Source organism: Pinus tabuliformis, chromosome J (assembly GCF_031772625.1).
Source record: "Pinus tabuliformis cultivar Carrire ecotype Pingquan chromosome J, CPIR1, whole genome shotgun sequence".
Taxonomy (NCBI): Eukaryota; Viridiplantae; Streptophyta; class Pinopsida; order Pinales; family Pinaceae; genus Pinus; species Pinus tabuliformis.
The window spans coordinates 1230306588-1230315725 of record NC_142295.1 but is presented as its reverse complement, the minus strand read 5'-3'; the positions used below and the strand labels follow the sequence as shown (position 1 = coordinate 1230315725).

At 41.3% G+C, this 9138-nt stretch overlaps 1 pseudogene; it reads right to left on the bottom strand.

The window, feature by feature from the left end:
* Positions 1-5561: 5561 nt before the first annotated feature.
* LOC149231578 (helicase-like transcription factor CHR28 pseudogene) lies at positions 5562-8928 on the bottom strand (annotated as a pseudogene).
* Positions 8929-9138: the final 210 nt, after the last annotated feature.

Here is a 9138-nt window from a genome sequence, read left to right as displayed (position 1 = left end):
ATTTACGTGTAAGGTTGTTAGAAAGACATTTTGATTTTATTACATATCAACATGTTCCAAGACAATTAAACACGTTATCTGATGCATTGGCCAATCATATATTAGATAGACATCTGCATAATTTGTAATTAAAACATTATGTAAACAAGCATATGAAAACACAATAATGAACCATGAACATATGTATATATATACGTGTGTGTCAAAATGTTTGCGCCCCGCGCATTACATAATCCAAAAAATAATACATGTCCAAAATTCATACAGCCGTCGACAACATGTCTCTCAAAAACGTGAAAAAATGAAACCTAGGCGTCTAATCGCGGTGATGCTCATGATAGCATGTCACCGCCCGCACCAAACGTCTCAACAGACGATGGACGCGAGTAGATACTCCCACCGTATGCCTCTGGTACGCTCTAGGCACGTCCGCCAGTCTGCCATAATCTGGGATCCCGCGAGTAAGTGCCTCGAGGTTCTGTACTAGGTCATCATCGTCACCCTCTGCCTGAGGGTCCGCTGCAGGTTGTACTCTCCGTACGTTGTGAGGCAAGTCGGCTGGTCGCTCTGCACCAACATCTGCATACATATATATAGGTGCTGTAAGAAATAGACATGAATTATAAAAACTTGAATATGTTAAAATATTAAAAACATAAAGGGTCCTTACCTAGCTCCTCGTCCCAGTCCTCTCCCTCAGGCAACGGGAGGTCTGGATCTCCAGTAAAATCAGTGCCCACATAGGGCCAGTCCTCCACGACGATCAACTGGTGTTGGAGCCAAATGAAGAACTCGGGCCTCCAGGCCATCTGCTGGCCCCCACCTCCTCTGGGCATAAGTGGTGCCCATCGAGCCAACCTCGGCTCCCGTGGCACTGGATTTGCCACTATACCTCCTGGGATCCGGAATATCGGTAGCCGCTCCAGGAAAAATGATACTATGATGGATCCATATCCGAACTGTTTATTGCCATCACGCTTACATTTGGTAAGTTGCCTCTTGATATTTGTTGTTACTGTCGTGGCCCAATCAAATAAGGTAGGGTGTAGGCACTCAGTTGCCAGCAGCAAGTGATTCTTGCTGGCCTCGTGAGGTGCTTGTACCCCAGCCATCCGAGTGATAGTGAATAGTACCACTCGTAGCACCAAATCTGGGATAGTGACAATGTCCACCTTGGCACTATTGGATCCAAAATGGGCCCCAGGACAAACTCTGGCCATTACCTCCCCCATCTTTTCCCCAGAAGGTCTACTACCGGTCAAGATGGGCCGTGCGCCCCGCCGAGATAGTCCAGTAATAAAATAGACATCAGAGACATCCAACTCCAATGTCTGGTCTTTCAGGCGGAATACCTGATCCTCAATATCCCAGGCATCCACAATAAACCTTAGTAGCTCGGGCTGTGCACGTAGATATGAGGTAAGGAAGAATTTTTTCAGGCCACAATGTCGCAAAGCATTCATGCATGCATCATCTTCCAATGCCAAAGCATCTATGGCCTCATGTTCCCTTTCTCTCCATTCTATAGCCATTCTGACCAATTCCTGCAACCAAAACACCAAAATGACATCATAAGATCAATGGTGAAACCAAAAATTAAAGAAAATTGCAGGTTCAACGGTCAAAATCATGTGAAAATTGGTTCGCGCGATTGGCGCGACTGTTTTCAAAACAGTCGCGCCAATGGCGCGTCTCCTTTAGAGAAAATTGCCCATTGGCGCGGTCCCGTGAGGAAAACTCGCGCCAATGGGCGCAACCCTAATTTTTGCAATCCTCCTTGCAGAAGATCATTCTGTGGAAGAAAAACTAAATAAATTGAATAGAAATGGAGCTAAAGATGAGGCCTCTTACCTGTTTCAAACGGCGGCTCGAATGGTCTCCTGGATTGGTCGCAATCAGCAGTTGAAGTTTGCACCCAAAACCCTCCAACGATAAACTTACAAGGTAAAAAGTGAAAAGTAATTTTATTTTTTACTATTTCACTATTTATAACTTCTTTTGGCTTAAAAAACACATTAAAATCATGTTTTTGTGAATATTTTTATGTCAAAATAGGATTTTATGTTGTTTTTGTATGTTGACAGGGATTAGTGCCACTCAAGCAACATAACGAGCTCCTTTTTTCGGTTTTTCGAGCTCGGTAAAACACGAAAAAGGTTACTTCAAGGTCCGCTTTCAGCTCTTTTCTGACCATTTGAAGAGGAAAAGATTGCCGAGTCGCTCCTCTTGACTCATTAAATGGTCGAAGTCACTAATCATGAAAAGTACTCCTCGATCGTAATGATCGGGCGGTTCTTTCGGGTATTATTTTATACTTTTTCGGGCCCGAGAGACACAACTTTACGAAAAAGGACATCCCTGGAGTTTCCTTTTCTGTTGTCTTTTCAAACTCTCTAAACATGAAAAGACGTCGAGTTCTTCCTTTGTCAGACTCGTTAAAACTTAATGACATCGGATTTTGTCACAACACAAGCATATGCTATCCCCATCAAGCTTGTTAAAAATAACTGGGGTACTCGCCAGAAATGGCGGGGGGAAAAGAAAATTTTTGAACCATAATTATTACCGTAACGGCAGTATGTCGCTCTTGAACATGGCACTTTTTGCTTTCGTGTCCGGGGGGGGATATTTCATTTCATATCTTTCGCTTGCTTCCATGGACTTGGGTACCCTATTTGACCTCTCATCCACTCATTGCCTCGTCATCATGACCTTTGATACATTGATGTCAAATACTGCCAATTCCGTTAATGTGCCGCCGATATGTTCAAGAGAAGTTTGACCTCTGCAAAGAAGCAACCTCCCTCTGATAGTTCGCACAATCTTGATTCACAACATTATCTCTCTGTCTCGTGTCGATGATGTGGGAAACATTATGGCCCACCTTCGATCAAGGTCACTCCCTGTCGACTTCAACTCATTATCCAGGGAGTTGATCTAGAGACTCCTTTCCGGTGCCTTGGAGCCTGCATGCCTCAATGGCAGGTTCTTCGTGTTCGACGTGAGGTTTTCATCATTGGCCTCCGGTCGAATGATTCTACGGGTGTTCGACTTCAGATCATTGATTCACACGCCGTAGATTGTACCTATAGTACCTTGAGGGCCATTGTCATTATTGGTGGTACCTCTCGCGTCTGTTAACAGTTTCCACTATTGACTGGTAATCAGACGATGTTCATGCATGTTCGACTTCAGCTCATATATTCACATGCTTGAACTTGTACTCTTGTTCGGGTCGAGATGGAGCGCAAGACCCTGGATTGTGTCTGTTGTAATCCAGGCGTGATTCTTGATACTTGACTCATTCACTGGATGGCTGCGACCATACCTGAGTCAATTCATTGATCCTAATCAGATGGATGCGTCCATGCTATGGATCCAGATTATTTATGTACTCTCTTATGGATGGCTGCGACCATACCATGTACATCATGTAATTGAACTATCAGTCATGTCTCTTAATACAGATCCTCGGCGACAGTAACTATATGTGCTCTTGTGTGTTCTTATGTATGTTCTTGTAAAGCATTTCACCCCTCTCCACCTATCGGACTTCATGCTTTAGGGGGCATCTGTTACACAGTAATTTGTCACCATCCCTGTTACTCCTCTTGTCGTACCTTGGAGGACCCATCCCGGGAGTTATAAGAAGTGACAAAGTCTAAAAACACTTGCATTATGTTCCCCTGAGTATGTACTCCATGTTCCCTGAAGACACCTTCTGCAAATTATCCCTGAAAAGTGCTCTTTTTCCATTGGCGCAAGTCCACAGTATCCTACCCGCGCCAATGACGGAGATCCTCAAAAGAGGGCGCGACCATTGGCGCTCTGTCTTAGAGCAACAGTCGCGCCAACCAAATTTAGTCGTGCTTTTTGCCTTAACGCACGTCCGACTGTTGTTTCCTTCATTACATGGAGCTTTTCTGAAGATAAAAAATCAGTCTTTTGTCGAGCTTTATCCTATATCCATCTTTAATGGCTTTTGAGGATAATGCTAATTCACAAAAGGTGTCCCAGTTCATCGTATCCTCCTCCCTTCTTCATCTATATAAGCTTGTCATTATGCATTGGACAAGCTAGGGCTAGTGATTTAGTGATTGAGTGATAGTAGTGATAATCATTGGTCATGGAGTATTAGATGTTGAGTTCTTGAGTTCTTGGAGGAATGCTAGTGAGTGCTAGAGAGGTTATGCTGCCGGAGAGGAGATGCATTGCAAGACACATATAGTTACTCGCCCAGCCAGGAGAAGGGTCAACGTCAGAACAATGGTTGTAACTTTTCCTGTTTATTAATTGATGAGTGACTGCTATTATAGTTCCAATCTCATTGTCTATTATGGTGATGTGTTGATTTATTTCCTTTCTGACTGAAATATAGTTGTGCCTTGGTAGTTTTTATGTTGGTATCTGTCTCTTCCTTTGCATGTGCAGGTGTTCGTTTGTGATCTGTTGGAGCGAGGGAGCGGGGATATCAACTCTGCTTCAATCATAGCGTTGGACTCCAGGTTGGTCTTTTTGATTCACCTTTGATGCATAACTAGGAACTTGCGTAGCAGCGTGGTTTGATTGTGGCTAGTTCTATTATAGGCTAGTGGGATCGCCTCTGTCCGCAGAGGGGATTTACCTGACCAACAGTTGGCATGATATTTCACACAGAAAACACAGAATCATTCTTTAGATGTCATTTGCAACCTTGATTAGGGAAAATTCTATTGTATGACTGAGTAAGGTGATCTAATGATGACCCTGAAGAAGCCATTGTCACCACTGTGGAGAGTTTCCATCGCAGCTTTTATCTTTAGAGAGTGAAACTTTGGATTATCAAATTTGTAAACTTGCATAGGTCTGAACATTGAAAATATCATCAAACTGCAATGTCTTATGACTATTTTGGCATAACCACCTCTACTAAGATACATGTTTATTCCTTCAAAACGAATAACAATTTTTTTAGGATATGGGTATGTCCCTTCGATCATGTGCAGCATTCCTCGAGCCTGAAGTTACCTGCGTGGGTACCACACTTTTCATCCCTATCATTGCACTCATCTCCATATCCTACAGCTCAATAACTTGAGTGGTTGGCATGATATTTCACACAAAAAACATAGAATCATCCTTCAGATGCCTTTTTCAATATTGATTAGGGAAAATGCTATCGTATGACTGAGTAAGGTGATCTAATGATGCCCCAGAAGAAGTCGTTGTCACCACTGTATGTAACTTTGGGAGGGATTGGAGAGTTTCCATCACAACTTTTATCTTTGAAGAATGAAACTCTGGATTATCAAATTTCTGAACTTGCATAGGTCTCACCATTGACAATACCATCATAGTGCAATGTTTTATGACTATTTTGGCATAACCACCTCTACTAAGCGACGTGTTTATTCCTTCAAAATGAATAACAAATCTTGTTAGGATATGGGTCTGTCCTTTCGATAATATAAAACATTCCTCGGGCCTAAAGTTACCTGCATGGGTAACATGCAACTCATCCCTGTCGATGCACTAATATCCATATCCTACAACTCAATAAATTGAGTGGTTGGCATGATCTTTCACAGAGAAAACACAGAATCATCCTTCGAATGCCTTTTGCAACCTTGATTAGGGAAAATGCTATCGTATGACTGAGTAATCTGATCTAATATGAACTGATTGAAAAATATATGATTATATATGGTGACAACGGCTTCTTTAGGGGCATCTACAGAGGCCACAAAGATCTAATCAATCTTACAAACAATTTATCAAATCAATTTGTTTTTCCCTGGGTAGCATCCTTGTTGCTTTTGCAAAAGATCTCCAATTAGAAATGGATAAGAAAATTTTAACGAGAAGAGTATGATCACATGCTTTACAAATACATAAGAACATCAATAATATATTCACATAGTTTTTTTTCATAGTTCCTACAGTTGCGTAGACCTTGAATTGAGCTTGTAAATGAGCTTCAAGCAAGTGGTAAAAATCACATTCTTCTACAGAGAATTCAACCTTCTGCAAGGTAACTATTTTATGAGGTAATGTAATAATAGGCTCCCCATCAATGGTAGTACCTTTTGTGCACCAGAGCATTACTGTCTTCAGGTCAACTTAGACCCTCTACTATCCTAAAATTGGATTTCTGGAAATTGGCAACTTTATTTTGGAAGTGAAAGGCTTATAAACAGCATGGATCATATTTTAGAAATCTAAAGTAGCTGAAAATATCATCAATATAATTCTAGATTGGTGTCCCAGAGAGACACCACCTTCGTTTAGCTCGTAAACCCCAACATGCTCTAGCAACTTGTGTCCTATGATTCTTAATACTCTGAGCTTCATCTAGAACCACCCTAAACTAACCCACTCTTGCAAGAGGGTGAGGAACAGGTTCACTTGAGGAGCCATTTTCTTCCTAGACTATTTGTCTTCTTAATAGTCTCTAACGTTTGTTTTTTATTTTTAAGAATAAATGAGTGAATTAGACTAGAATCATCAGGGTTTCTTTCAACTTCTTCATAATCATCTCCAAGATCCTGTTATGGAAATTCCATACTTATGATGGAATAAGTAGTCGGAACAATGTCATGCTTTGCCAACTCATCAGTGTCCTTTGTCATGTTTCTTCCATGATAGACCAGGATAGACAGATTGGCTTTTGTGGTAACCTTGTCATGGATTTCCTGTGCCCATTGCTTAAGAACACTTATTGGACACACAACCAAAGTATCAGTAGATGGTCGGCCTTTCTTCATAGAAAATGTTTTTTCTTTCCCCTTAATGCATTCCTCCAAATAAATATCATTTGTATCAGTTTGATTCCTTTATTTTCAAACATGTTGATACTACATCGTATTCATCTAGACTTATAGCAGATATTTCAAACTTTACTTGATTTTAATATTCCTGAAGTGATATGTTAGGAGGCCTCATCTTCAAAATTAAATTAATTACTGAGATAGTCTTCCCAAGCCCTTGATCATCTGCAAGAATACCACCAACACAGTGCATGTTGGTTGTCTCTTGTAGAACCATCCAATCCAATGCAATCCTCTAGTTCTTTAGCAAAGGTACTAACAAAATACCATCATTAGGGGTAGCTTCCACTATTGGCAGATCTTGGTACTGCAATACTGCTTTGAATGTCACTGCTTCATCATCCTTTGGCCAAGATGGCACATGTAGACCAACTGCATTTAAGGATCTTGCACAGCCTAGAGTAGAAGGAAAGTGCCTTCTTGTATTGTTGTAATCAAGCTCGTCTTCTATATTTGAATCACCATTCCAGTTTGTAATACCATTCAGGTTAGGTTTCTCAATCACTTCCTCATCAAGATTTAGTGAACAAAATTTCTAGGTAAAAGGAAAACTCCCACATCTCCACTCCTTGATTTGTGGTTTCTGTTTAAAACACCCATTGTTCGACTACTTGATTTGTGGATTGTGTTCAATACTTGCACACATCCACTCCTCCCTGGCTTGTAACTTCTGTTCAAAACTTTGACCCATTCACTCCTCCTTGACATGTGGTTTCTGCTCAACACTAAATTATGAATTCTGGTAAGAATTCCTTGTATTCTGCTTCGTTTATGTAACTTTTCCTCCCAATGCAGTTCCAGATGACCCCTGTAATTTCAACCCAACTAATATTATTTCGTTAGCATTTGTTGGCTTAAGGGAGCCTCACCTAGGTTCAAAGTTGTTTGTGCTAACCAACAAAACCTAACTTCTGGCCCTTTCGGTAACAACCTACATAACGCAGGCTACACTCTCACCCGAAGTAGTGTTGGGGGATCCTAGAACTAGGTTTCTACATCTAGGGACATGTGATAAGTGGATTTTAAGCTCTGACAGATCATATCTACCTTCACGTAGATCGATATCCTTCTAGGGCTCGCTACTGTAACTTGGGTAAAATGGCTTCTAGACCTTCGTGAAGGTCTACAATTAGTCTTTGCGGACCCTAAATAGGAAAATTATCCACTTTCGCGCATTAATCAATAACCCTAGATCTGCCTTCGCGCAGATCTATCCAATTCATTAGAAAACATAGCAGAATTAACCCTTAACTTCGCAAACATAGATAATTACTTCATTCATGCAGAAATAAGATAGATTCAGTAGTTTCACACAACATTTATTCATTATTCCATAGAAAACATATTATAAAGCGACAGATCATAACATAAATAAAATCAACAATAATGCTCAGATTGCAAGATAATTCTTCAAAATCAATCTTTATTCATTCTCAACGTTCAGATTATAGACTCTTTCACCCTGCACACTCAACTACAGGGGTCCACGCACTCAGTTGTGGACTTACCAAGGCCTCCTGCGCACTCAGTTGCAGGAGCCTTCCCCTTTCACCTAAGTAAAAAGAGCAAAGCCTTCTTGCCTTAGCACTTTCACAAATAGTCTCTATCTTTATTTCTCCACTATTCGTTACCTCTTAGACTCGTTATGACTCAACTATATATAGCTTTCTTCAATACAATACCATGGTCTATGGACCATGGGTGAGTCTCAAAACTGACCTATTTACTTACCCAAACAAGGGGCTAAGACCCCTTTGACTCCTATCTACCTGCACGCTCCGCATCCACATTTTGTAGAGACTTTACATCTTTTACAGAAACTTATACAAAAATTGGGTTAACTAACCCTAGGGACCATGTCCCAATAGGCCCCCAACACAAAGATCGTGACTCACCCTCGAGTCACTTAGCTGGCACCTCAATCTTGCTGTGGAGACTACCTAGCTCAACCTATAATACTGCAACTTCAGTAGCGCTCTATGTCGCGGCCTGCTGCACTTCTTCCACTAACTTCTCTGTTGTCAACCCTTCCACTGCTAGGCACATTTTCCTCTGTTTTTGTTGGAGCACCTTTAGCTTTTCCTATATTGACAGAGTAAGCTGGCAGGATTCCTCTAGCCATGGCTATAATCTGGCCTTTAGAAGGGCCTCTTTTCGCTGTAATTCTTTCGTCTGTGCTTGCAGATACTTTCCTTCCTATAACTTCGCGAGGTGTTGCACGGGCGCCAAAATGCGCGCAATCGCTCAAACTTCATCATACTTTTGTTGTGTCTCTCAAACATCAGTGTTCAGCGTCTAAAAGTTCAGGTCCTCCTGCAGATTTGTTGATAAT